Below are 14767 nucleotides of genomic sequence, written 5' to 3' on the forward strand. Positions count from 1 at the left end.
ACAGACATGTGAATTTATAAGTCTACTGGCTTGTAGGAAGAAGCTGTCCTGTAGCCTGTTGGTCCTGGCTTTAGTGCTGCGGTACCGTTTGCCAGACAGAAGCAGCTGAAACAGTTTATGGTTGGGGTGACTGGTGTCCCGGATGATCTTCCAGGCCTTCTTTCTGCACCTGCTACTGTAAATGTCCTCAGTGGAGGGAAGTTCACATCTACAGAAGCACTGGGCTGTCCGTACCTCTCTCGGCAGTGCCCAGCGATCAAGGTTGGTGCAGTTCCTGTACCAGGTGGTGATACAGCCAGTCAGGATGCTCTCAATGGTGCCCCTGTAGAAGGTCTTGAGGATTTGGGGGCCCATGCCGAACTTCTTCATTCGCCTGAGGAGAAAGAGACACTGTTGTGCTTTTTTTTGCCATAAAGCCGGTGTGTATGGTCCAGGTGAGATCATCGGTGATGTGATACCAAGGAATTGAAACTACCTACCCACCCAACTGCAGATGCATTGATGTTGATCGGGCTGGGCCTATCTTTGTTCCTCCTGTAAACCAGTCAGCTCTTTTGATTTTTGGACATTGAGGGAGAGGTTGCTATTCTGGCACCACTGTGTCAGGGTGTCCACCTCTCCTCTGTAGGCTGTCTCATCACTGCTAGAAATAGCTCTAAGTTTGGAGATCGTCTCTGACCGCACTGGCCTGAGGATTTGAATGTACATTGAATCTGTGGAACTCTTTGCCACAGATGGCTGTAGAGGCTAATCATTGGGTGTATTTAAATTGGAGATTGGTAGGTTTGTGATTAGTAAGTGTGTCAATATGTACAGGGAGAAAGCAGAAGAATGGGTTTAAGAGAAAATAAATCAGCCTGATAGAATGTTTAGCAGATTCGATGGGCTGAATGGCTTAATATTGCTCCTACAGTATGTTATGGCCTTATGGTCTTATCTGTAACTCTGCTTTATAGAATCCATAATCCTGGCTCAGTTATTTGAAAGGGGTTACCAATCTTCATTTAATAGGTATGCTAAAGAGTTACTTTTATCTTAATTTTCAATTAATTTAACAAGGTTTACCTGTTGTAAAATGCTTTTTATTTTTGCTATTTCCCAAAATCATTTTTAATTTTTTCAATTATTTAATTGTATCTTAGACATTTCCAAATATATTTAATCATGAGGTTCCATTAGAGGACAGCTGAAATCGTCCCCTGACATCAGCTCCCAGAAAGACATTAGACAGTCCCAAGGCATCACCCTGAGATCAACAGGCTGTTGGCCGGTCTCTGCTTGCATATCACTCACTCGGTCTCAAAGGCCCCTCCACGGAGAGCTTCAGGATATTGGAAGCAGTACAGCTGCAAGCATTTAGCTTATTCACATGAATTCCAAGGGAGGGGAATGTGAGGTGTGATCAAACCTGGGCTTTCCAGAGTTGGCACATATCTAATTCAAATCTAGCTGCTTTAATTGTTAATTGTTTTAATACTCATAAGGCAAGTTAAATTCTATAAAAGCATGTTGACCTGTTAATAGATTCCAATAGCTATAAATCCCTGGGTCTTGTGATTATTTTAAACAGGATATTGGACATGTTGATTCATATACTAGCTTTCTGTGGAGCAGGAAATGGATTAGGGTGTACCTGTTCATTCTCAGGCAAGATTCATTGGGACCTTGAAAGATTTCCAGTGGTATCACAACATAATAGAGGAAACGCTTTCTGATTAATTGGCATTGTCAAACAATTACACTGTGTCCAAAGATCATTAATTCTGAAAAATATGAAACTATCAACAAGCAGAGGACTCTCACAAAACCATCGATAGATTCAGCAGCTCCGGTATTTATTTAAAAGTTCACTGTAGCTGGAAGGTGGGACTTAATACAATCCATTACCACTTCATGATTGTTGAAGTCAGTTCCACAAGCAAGGTGGCCCAAAAACTGTGTTTTCCTGTAGGTTTCTGTGATTCGATGGAAATGCATCCGAGTTTTATTGAATGAGCACATTTCAAATATTGATTCTTCCCGCTGAGATGAGGAAAATGGTGCAACTTTTGAGTAAATTTTGAACGTTAAGTGGTCCACGTTCTCTTGTAATGGTTACATTTTACAATATTATTAGTCACTTTATGCAGCCAGGGGATTGGCCTTATTCTGAAATATTTTTAATTAATGTTTACATTGTTTGCACTTGTTAGAGCGTGCATTATTACATAGGTATTCAGTTCTTAGGAAACTTTATCTTTTTATTTTAGCGATACAATGGGGAGTAGACCCTTTTGTCCTTTCGGGACAGACCATCCCAGCAGCCCCAGACAAGCCCAATTAACCCTAACCTAACCACGGGACAATTTACAACGACCAATTAACTTGCCTAGTACGTCTTTGGTCTGTGGGAGGAAATTGGGCCACCCAGGGCAAACTGTTCATTCCTCGGGGAGGACGTACGGATTCTCATTACAGACAGAGTCGTAACTGAACTCCCAACTCTAGAAAGCCCCAAGATGAAATAGCATCGCACTAACTGCTGCGCTACTGTGGCGCCCTGATGCTTTAATGTTCAGAATTTCAATGATACTTATTGCACTCTGTCTTGGAATCCACAGTATATGCATCTCTCTTCCGTCTACACCAGGGGTTCCCAACCTTTTTTATGCCATGGACCAAAACGGTTAAGCCAGGGCTCCATGGATCCCAGGTTGGGAACCACTGCTCTGCAATGATTATTTTCATATAAGCTGTATTTAAGACATCAGAAGGCCTAGTGCAGGCTGATTGTATATTTTTATGTATTGGTGGAAAAATCTGAAATGCTTTTGCAATCAGAGAAAGCATTCCCACGAGATGAATGACTCCTAACAAGGTATAGTTAATAAAAGGCACTAAGTACATCTTAAACATCTCTGCTCAAGGGTCAGAAGACAATGGGAGGTGATAGCGCCAGTGGCAGTCGTCTCCTGACTCCACCCAGCTCCCCTCGCCTAGTTGGCACAACTTGGACCCTGCACAGTCCACCAATCACCTTGGAGCCTTTCTCAGCACTCGCTCGCTCCTCTTCACACCGGCCATCTCGCCTCTCCGCTCTCAGTCCTGATGCAGGGTTTCAACCTGAAATGTCGACCATTCTTTTCCTCCTGCGGATGCTGCCTGACCCAGTGACTCTCTGCAGCAGGTCGTTTGCTGCTCCAGATTCCATCATCTGCAGTTCCTTGTTCTCCCCAACTCGCTCAGCTTGTATGTGTCCCCCTAAAGCCCCCTTATATTCTCCTCTGAACCCATAATCCCACCTGGTTTATCATAATCAGCAAAGTAGACATTTGGGTGATAGACAAATGGATGATGTGGATTGTGAAAATATGGGTCCCAACCACTGATCTTTCTTTCTTCAGTCCTGCTGAAGGGTCTCAGCCTGAAACATCGCTATACTCTTTTGCACAGATGCCCGGCTTGCTGAGTTCCTCCAGCATTTTGTGTGTGTTGCTCGGATTTCCAGCATCTGCAGATTCTCTCTTGTTCCCAACCAATCTTGTTCTGATCTGGATAGATCAGGAAACTGTGTATTTCACTTCCTTAGTGCCTTTTTTTCTTGTCGTGAATGTGATTCTGGAACTGTGGGAGTCTGTGATTTGCAGTTGTGGAGATTGCTGTGTCAGCACTCTGCAGTCTCCGAGGGGATTCTGGGTGTTCGAGGCTGTGTGCGGGAACCTTTTTCTAAGAATGCTGAAAGCTGATGTTTGACCCCATTTTGCTAATTGAAGTTTCCATTGTTCACTGATTAAAGCAAAAAGGGAGACTGAAACACTGGCTGCCTGCCTCTTTATCACTGGGGTATCACTCTGTTGCTGGAGAGGGGACCCTGCCTTTTTTGTATCACTGGTGAGATCACTCTGCTACGGAGAAGGAGAACGTTGCTCAGGTTTTCTGCGTTTTGGATGTGTACTTGGACTGTAGATTTTTTTGGGTCATTTTTATTTTTTTGTATTCTCTGTCTTTTACCCCACTTTTCTCATTGGTTTTTTTGTGTGTGGGGGAAGGGAATTTGGGGATCGATGTGCCTGTTCCATTTTTGTTCCTTTTTTTAGTGTGGGAAGGAAGGATTTAGGGGTTGATGATCGTGCTGCCTTTCCTTTCTTTCTTTGTTTCCTGGCTATCTGGAGAAGAAGAATTTCAGAATTGTATACTTTGATAATAAGTGAACCTTTCAACCTACGATCTCTTTAGTACACCGTGAATGACCCATTTATTTCCACTGTTTGCTTTTCTCTTGGTGACTAATTCCTTAATGTGTTCACTCATTCATTTTGTGCTGTGTCATGTGATGTGGGTAATCATGAGCTTTCCATGATCATGATTGTTCTTGACAAATTTTGCTGCAGAAGTGGTTCATTTGGGACAAATTGAAACTCCTCATCCTGTGTTTACTCATCTGGATCCTCAAAGTCTAAGAGAAAAGTTTCATATTTAGTTTGTGACCTTCGCTTGCACAGATGCTGCCGGAAACGCTGAATGTCTTCAGTATTTTCTGGTTTTGTATCATATTAGTGTTATTTTAAATACTATCATCATCGTTATGTGTGTGTGGTATGGTACAAATGTATCTCCACCCCACCACCCATGATTCAGGTACAATAATTTAAAAGACAATTGGATTGGTACATGGAGAAGAAAGGCTTGGAAGGGTATAGGTCCAACATGGGCAAAAATAGGTTGTAGCAACACACACAAAACACTGGAGGAACTCTGCAGCTCTGGCAGCGTCTATGGAATTGAATAAAAAGACCCTTCTTTAGGACTAGAAAGGAAGGGGGAAGATGCCAGAATAAAAAGGTGGGGGGCAGGGGTTTCTAGACTAGCTGGGCGTATTGGTTGGCAGGATGGGATGGGCTGTAGGGCCTTTTCCCATTCTATATTACTCTATGTTTCTGTGACTATGTGCAGCAATTTAATATCAGAATCATTAACTTGTTAAATGTGAGAATGAAGGAGAGGAAGAGATGAGGACTGTGGTAACTGCAAAGCAGGTCCTTCCACGTGAAATAGTTTAAAAACCACAGGCCTGCGGGATTACACCCAAAAGGAAGTTCCGGATTCCTGATATACCTATAAATAACTTAACATTCCTGCTAGTAACTTTCAGTAATGAGTTGGATAAATACTAAAAGAAATAACAAGTCAGGGCATCACTACCCCAGTTCCCGAACTACCCCCAACACTAGTGGCAGGTTTACAGTGGCCAATCACCCAATCAAACTGCGCATCTTTGTGATGTGAGAGGAAAGCCTCATTGACACAGGAGCAAACTTCACACAGAAAGCACTGGGGTTCACAATTGAACCCAGGTCACTGGAACTGTCAGACGAATCGCAATCAGGTTTAATATCACCAGCGTATGTTGCGAAACTTGTTGTTTTTACAGCAGTAGTAAATTGCAATGCATAATAATATAAAACTGTGAATTACTAAAGTTAAATAAGTAGTGCAAAAAGAGGAAAAAAAGCAGTAGCGGGGTAGTGTTCATGGGTTCGACGTCCATTCAGAAATCTGATGGCAGAGGGGAAGAAGGTATTCCTGAAATGCTGAGTCTGTGCCTTCAAAGCAAATGAAGTTTAATTATCATTCGACTATACATGGACACAGCCGAACGAGACAGCGTTTCTCTGGGGTATAGGAGCAAAGCATGCTCAGCACACACAAAACAGAGAGAAAAAAATAGTCACACATATATAGTCCAAAGCCCTGAGTGGCATGCTCATAAATTGATGGTACAGCAACCAGCAACCCAGCCTGTCATTCCATCAATCAGGCACTGGAGGGCAGCACTGACAGGAAAGGCCCTACCCCAAATGAGCACCAATGCCACGTTACACTGCCTCCAGTGTCTCCTCACCTGAACTAGCCTAGGCCTAGTTCTCAATCCAACCAAGGTCACGTTGCTTCCTTGCCACCCGTCGCACCACCAAACAAGAGGATCAGGCCTGCGGCATCTTACACTATCGACGTCCAACAGGGTCTCGCGATCGCAAGACAGCCCAAGACAGTCATTCACGATTGCACTACACGCCACTTTTGCGCACCAGCTCCGACGCCTTTGAGTAGCGGGCAGGAGCATGGTCCGCACCCTGGTCAACTCCTCCGAAACCAATCTGGCTCCTCTGACCCACAGTCTGGCTCCTTCTCCGGCCCGATGGCCAGCTTCTCGTTCTCTGGCCCAATGGCCAGCTGACTCCTTCTCTGACTCACCACCCGGCTTCTCCTTCCCTGACCCACTGGCCAGCTACTCTGAACAACAAGAGGCTCACTGATGTGGTAGGCCTGCGACACCCATAGTTCTTGAAGTCTTATGATAATAAAAAAACACACTTAACAAACAAAAGAACATCTTTGTTTGGCCCCCGAGAGGCTGCTGCATCCAAACACACTGCCACCTACCGGAAATGCTGCTTCTTATTGGAATGTGATTTTACCACATCATTTCAATTATGCATCGGTGTAGAATCACCAGTACCTAGACAGAAGGTCTCTTGTCCAGCACATGAAGATCAAAGATGAAGCAACTCGCTGTAGTTATTTTACATCTTTAAAGATCTGAATTTGAATACATTGCAATGAATTTTTCGGGCAGGTGGGGCTCGTCAGCTTTGGACGCCAGCTCGCCTAGGAGAAGGAAAACTCTGATCTTAAACCTCCGCTGCCTTGCGGCCATACCCACCCGTGAGAAAGGCTTCGGGAGCAAACCCTGAGGAAGAAATCCCTAAGGCAGTTTGATGTTGTTTACAACTTCACTCTGGCAGCCTCTGTGACGACGCTGGTACCAAGCTGTATCGGCCTTGCCCTTCCCTTGGACTACATCAGTGACGTGGAGAGGGGGAGCCCACTGCGTGGGCAACAGCCGGTTCTTCAAATCTTCCCACCCAGGCTTGAGCCCTGGCGAGTACACAGTCCACCAGAGGCGCAAACCCATGATCCGCTGGGATCGGCGGCTGCCTACAATACTATGCAATTACTTTGAACCAGGATGCAGTAACTCTTCTGTACCCAATTTTGCCAGTTTTTTTGGGTCAAAAAGAAACGCCATTTCCTTGATTTACTTTACTCATCTGGTTTCTTCAAGGTCTAAGAGAACGAAGTTTCATATTTGGTTTGTGCCCTTTTCCACAGATGCTGCTGGAAACACTGAATGTCTCCATTATTTTCTGTTCTTGTGTTACTTTAGGGTTATTTTAAACACTATTGTCATCATCATTGTAACGTGCCATGTCATACGATGTAAGACAATGACTGTTCTTGGCAAATTTTTCTACAGAAGTGGTTTGCCATTGCCTTCTTCTGGACAGTGTCTTTACAAGACGGGTGACCCTAGACATTATCAATACTCATCAGAGATTGTCCGTCTGGCGTCAGTGGTCACATCACCAGGACTTGTGATCTGCACCAACTGCTTGTACGTCCATCGACCTGCTTCCATGGCTTCACGTAACCCTGACTGGGGGCTATGCAGGTGCATCACCTTGCCCAAGGCTGACCTGCAAGCTGATAGAGGGAGGGAGCACCTTACACCTCCTTTGGTAGAGACGTATCTCCACCCCACCACCCTCGATTCAGGTACAATCATTTAAAAGGCAGTTGGATCAGTACATGGAGAGGAAAGGTTTAGAGAGGTATGAGTCCAACACGTGCAAGAAGATCCCAGCAACACACATAAAATGCTGGAGGTACTCAGCAGGTCAGGCAGCATCTATGGAAATGAATGAACAGTCAACATTTTGGGCCGAGTCCCTTCTTCAGGACTGGAAAGGAAGAGTGAAGAGGTCAGAGTAAAAAGGTGGGAGGAGGGGTTTCTAGACTAGATGGGAATGTTGGCTGGCAGGATGGGATGGGTGGAAGGGCTTTTTCCCATTCTATATTACTTTATGATTCTCTGTGCAACACTTTAAAATCATGAACATTAATTTGTTGTTAAATGTAAACGGTGAGAATGACGGAAAGGGAGAGATGAGGTGCGTGGTAACTGCAAAACAGGTCCTTCAACTTAAAAATAGTTTGAAAGCCACAGGCCTGTTGGATTACACCCAAAGGAATTCCGGGAATCCTGATAAATCTATCACTTACAGTCTTGCGAGTAATTTCCAGTAATGAGTGGGAGGAGAAATAACAAGTCAGAGCAGGAGGACCAAGCTGGAATCTGGGGCTAAATGACCCCTCTTTCACAAGTTCAATAAGCCAGATAAGCTTTGTATGTTGTTCATTCCAGTGTTAACAAACCATGCTTCAATGTCTCATTTGTACCCGTTGTCTTAGTGGTGGGTGCAACCTGTTATTACGTGTTTTCTTTCTTATAAGATAGAAAGAGGCCATTTTTCTCACTGTTGTGCTACTTTCAGAGGAACCCAGCTGTCACATTCCTCTACCTGATTCGATGAAGTCTACATGCCCTCATTTGCCTATAAATGCCTTTGATTCTCCTGCACTGGTTGTAAGTTTACAGTAACCAATTAACCTATCAGCTGCAGCATCTTTGTACATATGAGAAAGCCTGTAGATGTTGGAAATTCAAAGCGACGCACACAAAACATTGCTGGAACTCAGCAGATTAGTCGAGGGAAGGAGCGTCTTATACCTCCTTTGGTAGAGGTGTATCTCCAACAGGACACCTATTAAACACTATAGAAGTAGTATTTAAACCTTTAGGCTGGATGGGCTAAATTTTGAGGTTGGTATCAATGCTGGACGTTCTGTGCATAGCAACATAAGCACAATGTTAGGGGAACTCAGCAGGTCAGGCAGCATCTATGAAAAAGAGTAAGCAGTCGACGTTTTGGGCCGAGACCTTTCATCAGGACTGTCTCAGCCCAAAACATGAACTGTTTACTCTGTTCCATAAATGCTGCCTGCCCTGCTGAGTTCCTCCAGCATTTTGAGTGTATTGCTTGGATTTCCAGCGTCTGCTGACTTTCTCATGTTAGTTCTGTGCGTAGACTTGAAGGCTAAGAAGAAAATGCAGATGGCGGCTCGTTCGCTCGCAGCAGCGTCTACCGGGGGGGGGGGGGGGGCATTAAGAACTTAAAGTCCTGCAGGTCAACCCCATCAGCAAGTTGATCACTGGCGGAGGAACTGAAGGAGCCGGACTTGTTGTGGATAGCGACGTTTAACAGTGAGCGGACGCCTTGGTGGCTGTTCTTGTGGTCGCTAGGTTCTTTCTGCTGGGCATCGTTAATGTGGAAAGCTGCAAGTCCGATTCACTGATTCATTGGCGGTCAGCAGGGGCGGACGGCCGGGGAGCTGCTTGGCCTCAGCCGTAGTGAGGAGTAGGCCTCAAGCTGCAGCGCTACTGGTTTACAGGCTGGGGAAGGTCTGCATGGTGTCCCAGTGGAGTCAGTGCTGCCCCTAGTGTTTGCTCAGCAGAAGACAAGCCACATTGTGTTCGACTGCAGATGGCTACGACATTCAGGGTCTTGGACTACATCTTTGCCTATGATTGTATTTATATGTGCTTGCTGTCTCATATGTACTATAGTAACTATGAACTAAAGCTTGGGCAGCATGGAAAAACAGGTGAAAATGGGAGAAGGAGTTGGAATGGACACAGTGAAGGGTTTTGTCTATTGTGATGCTTTGATGTAGATACGTTTAAGGATTTAGGTAAATACTGTAGATCAGAAGACACAAGAAACTACAGATGCCGGAACCCAGAGCAAAAAATCAAACAAATTGCTGCAGGGACTCGGTGGATCAGCCAGCATCTTTAGAGGGAAGTGGATTGCTTACGTTTCAGGTCAAGACAGCAGAATTTCAAGCCGAAATGTTGATTCTCCATTTCCCTCTACATATATCAGAAGTACTGATAGTGAAGCTGTCATCATCAGAACAAATATGAAGGAAAAGTTTAAATGTGGAGACAAGAGCAGCCCCTAGAGAAATTCCGATGAGCAGACGTTGTCAAGGCAATTGTGGGAATCCGTGGATTTGTACTGAATGTTTAATGCATGCCAAAAGTCTGTAATGGACATTTGGGGCAGGGAAGGAAATTGGCGGAGAAGTTCTTTAAATTCAAGACAAGCTGGTTGCGGCCATGACCCGTTCGTTATTAGTGTGGATAGTGGATGAAGGGGAGGGGGCTTATGAGCAGAACTAAGACAACAAAAGTTCTACACGTCCAGGGTAAGCCAGACAGAAGTTGGCCCTCACAGTTTCTCATAGAAGCACTGTGAAAGACCATAGTGCTCTCTGTCAATGGAAAAGTGTAACTGCAGGCATGAGCATATACATATGGTCGGATATTATAACCATAACTGGAACACAACAATGGAAACTACGCAGGGTTCTCAGCTCTTTAGTTATTCCTTTCTGCACCTTGAGGTGCATCGGGTGACAACCTTGCCATTTCTTTAGCATTTTTTTCTGCTTTTTACGAGGCCGAGTTGCTAGCTCGATGCTCAAACCAGCAGGAAAGGGTGCAAGGAGCTGGCAGGGTTCAAACCCGGGGGCACTCGACTCAAAGTCTGGTGCTGATGTCACTACACCACCTGCCAGTCTCTCACCTCCTGGCAACTCTGATAAAGTACGGTGAATGTCCTGTGAATCGTTTCCTGCTTTCCAATTGCTCACTGCAATTACTGTTATACACTATGTGGCTCATGCTAATGGCTCAAGCTATAGGCCAGTTAGTCTGACCTCAGTGGTTGGCTCCAAGGGTAGCCATAGCCGAAGGGTGGTAGTGGGGACGGGCTCCCACTGCTAAACAAATGCTCTTCATGCCGTGCTTCTCAAACAGCCTCTGACAACCAAGTCCAACTCCTGGCCTTCACGTGTGGCATAGTTCTTATGCCCGGCGGAGCTGTTCTCACTGACAGGAGAAGGGGCAAAGACGGGCCACTGGCGTCTTAAAACCAGTTGATCCGGGCAGATGGGGCTCGTTAACTGCAGATGGTAGCTCATCTAGGAAAGGGAAAACTCCGATTTCAAATCTCCGCTGCCTTGCGGCTATACCCGCTCACGGGAAAGGCTTTGGGAGTAAACCCCGAGGAGAAATCGGGAGTTGGAGTCCCGAAGGCGGCTGACTGCTGTACCCAGGTCCTTGGACCTGTCATCAGCATGGAGAGGGGGGTCCCACTGCATGGGCAACAGACCGATCTCCATATCAACTCTGCCCTGGCTTGCTCCCTGGAGAAGCCACTCCCGCTGACTACCAGAGGCGCAGTACCCATGGTCAATCACGACCGATGGAGGCCACACACTAGTGGTTGGGAAGATGCTGGAGTTGATTATTAAGGAAGAGGTCTCAAGGTACATGTAGGCACATGATAAAACAGGCCATATTCAGCATGGTTTCCTCCAGGGAAAATCTTGCCTGACAAATCTGTTGGAATTCTTTGAAGAATTAACAAGTAGGATGTTGTGTACTTGGATTTTCAGAAGGCCGTGACAAGAGGCTGTTTAACAAGCTACAATCTCATGGTATTACAGGAAAGACTCTAGTATGGATAAAACAGTGGCTGATCGGCAGGAGGCAAAGAGTAGGAACAAAGAGAGCCTTTTCTGGTTGGCTGTCGGTGACTAGTGGTGTTCCACAGGGGTCTGTGTTGGGACCGACTCTTTTTACATTATATGTCAATGATTTGGATGATGAAATTGATGGCTTTGTTGCAAAGGTTGCAGACGACACAATGATAGGTGCAGTGGCAGGGAGTTTTGAGGAAGTAGAGAGGCTACAGAAGGACTTAGATTAGGAGAATGGGCAAAGAAATGGCAGATAGAATACAGTGTCATGCACTTTGGGAGAAGAAATGAAAGGGTTAACTATTTTCGAAATAGAGAGAAAATACAAAAAATTGAGGCGCAAAGGGCTCTGGGAGTCCTTGTGCAGGATTCCCATTGTGAATGATGTTGTGGGCATTACTGAGTCATGACTGAAAGAAGGTCATAGTTGGGAGTTTAACATGAAAGGATATACTTTCTATCAAAGGGACAGACAGGAAGGCATAGGTGCTGGCGTGGTCTATTGGTAAGAGGTGGAACTGAATATTTAGAAAGAGATGACATAGGGTCAGAGAATATTGAATTTTTGAAGATGAATTAAGGAACTGCAGGGGTAAAAAAAACATTATGGGAATCATATCTAGGTTTCAAATAGTAGCCATGGTGTAGGGCTGAGATTACAAAGGGTGCTGGAAGGGGCATGTAGTGAGGATAATGTCACAATTGTAATGAGGGGATTCAATAAGCAAGGGGATTGGGAAAATCAGGTTGGTGTCAGATCAGAAGAGATGTTGAATGCCTATGAGATGGCTTTCTAGAGCAGTGTGTGATCAGGCCTACTAGCTGAAGGGGAATCTTAGATCAAATGTTCAGATTCAGATTCAAATTCAGATTCAGTTTATTGTCATTTAGAAACCACATATGCAATGCAGTTAAAAAATGAGACAGCATTCTCCGGAATGATATCACAAAAAAAGCACACAACAAAACAGACCACACAAGAAAAACCACATAACATTTGGTAATCCCCAATCCAGAGTCCGGAGAGACTGCTGTGTATCGATATCGCGCTACCATCTTAGCGCGTTCCCCGGAAAGGAACTCCAAACCCATCAGACAAAACAAGACTACCCAGACACACCAAGTCAGGAGACCAGCACTACCACCCAGCAAACCAAAAACCTACACAAAACCACATAGTTATAGTTAACATTTAGTTGCAACAGTGCAGACAATACCATAATTGATAAAAGACTGACAAATCCACATAATGTAACATATAGTTCCAACAGTGCAAAGCAATACCGTAATCTGATAAAGAGCAGTCCATGGCACGGTTTAAAAGAAAGTCTCAAAGTCCCGACAGCCCATCATCTCATGCAGACAGTAGAAGGAAGAAAAACTCTTCCTGCTGTGAACCTCCAGCGCCACAACCTTGCTGATACGGCCCCCTGGAAGCACCTGACCACAGCCAACTCTGAGTCCATCCGAAAACTTCGAGCCTCCACTACCGAGCACCGAGCACCATCTCTGCCGAACGCTTCGACCCTGGCCCTGGCCGCCAAGGAACAGGCAAAGCCAAGGATTCGGGGCCTTCCTCCTGGAGATTTTTCCGATCGCCCTGTAGCAGCGGCAGCGAAACAGGCATTTCAAAAGTTTCGCCAGATGTTCCTCTGTGCTTCACCCCTAATAACCCAAATTTTATTAGTCAGCTTAACACAATGGAACCCTTAGGAGGCAGTGATCATAATGTGATTGAATTCATACCGCAATCTGAGACAGAGAAGCATAAATCAGACGTTTCAATATCGCAATGGAATAAAGGGAATTACAGAGGCTTGAGAGAGGAGCTTGCCCAGGTTGGTTGGAGGGGGATACTGGTAGGGATCACAACAGAACAGAGGTGGCTGAAGTTTCTGGGGGTAGTTAACAGGGCGTAGGATAGATACGTCCCACAGAAGAAGTTCTCAAATGGCAGGGTTAGGGCTGACAAGGGAAGTTAAAGACTATATAAAAGCCAAGGAAAGAGCATATAAGGTAGCAAAGTGAGTGGGAAGTTGGATGATTGGGAAGCTTTTAAAATCCACCAGAAGGTAACTAAAAAGCTATAAGAAGGGAAAAGATTAAATGTGAGGGAAAACTAGCCAATAGTATAAAGCAAGATACTTAAAGGTTTTTCCATTTATGTCACTCCACTCTTTAAGAAGGGAGGAAGACAAAAGAGAGGAAATTATAGGCCAATTAGCCTAACCTCAGTGGCTGGGAAAGAGTTGGAGACCATTATGAAGGATGAGGTTTTGGGGTACTTGGAGACTAATGATAAAATAAGTCAAAGTCAGCATGGTTTCTGTGAAGAGAAATATTGCCTGATAAATCTGTTGGAATTCTTTGAGGAAGTAACAAGCAGGGTGGACAAAGGAGAGGTAGTGGATGTCATTTACTGAGATTTTCAGAAGGCATTTGATAAGGTGCCTCACATGAGCTGCTTAACAAGATAAAATTCTGTGGTGTTACAGGAAAGATACTGGCTTGGATAGAGGAGTGGCTGACAGGCAGGAGGCAGCAAGTGGTTGGCTGACAATGACTAGTGATGTTCCTCAGGGCTCAGTATTGTCACCGCTACTTTTCACATTCTTTGTCAATGATTTAGGTCGTGGAATTGATGGCTTTGTGGCAAAGTTTGCAGATGATACGAAGATAGGTGGAGGGGTAGGTAGTGCTGAGGAAGTAATGTGATTGCAGCAGGTCTTAGACAAATTGGGAAGAATGGGCAAAAATGTGGCAGATGGAATACAGTGTTGGGAAATGTATGATAATGCATTTTGGTAAAAGGAACAATAGTGCGGCCTATTATCAAAATGGGGAGAAAATTTAAACATCAGAGATGAAAAGGGATTTAGTCCTTGTGCAAGGCTCCCAGAAAGTTAATTCACAGGTTGAGTTTGATGTAAAGGAGGCAAATGCAATGTTGGCAGTTATTTCAAGGGAAATATATAAAAACAAGGAGATGATGTATAATATCCATAACTGGATATCCATAACAGTTATCCGTAACTGCTAACCGATTCTGTATAAAAATGGCATCTCTCTGTTCAGAAGTCAGAACAGTGTGGTGACAGGGACCGCGCTGCGCTCCTTGCCCACAAGTCAAATGAAGCATGTTTGAGCAGTAAATCTGTTTGTGTTCTGATTCGAGTTATTAGCCACAACACCACCACTCTCTGAGTGAAGAAGCTCCCCCTCATGTTCCCAAACATTTCACCTTTCACCCCCAACCCATGACCTCTACCTCTAGTCT

The sequence above is a fragment of the Hemitrygon akajei genome, chromosome 19 (genome assembly GCF_048418815.1).
Source record: "Hemitrygon akajei chromosome 19, sHemAka1.3, whole genome shotgun sequence".
In the NCBI taxonomy this organism is placed as follows: domain Eukaryota; kingdom Metazoa; phylum Chordata; class Chondrichthyes; order Myliobatiformes; family Dasyatidae; genus Hemitrygon; species Hemitrygon akajei.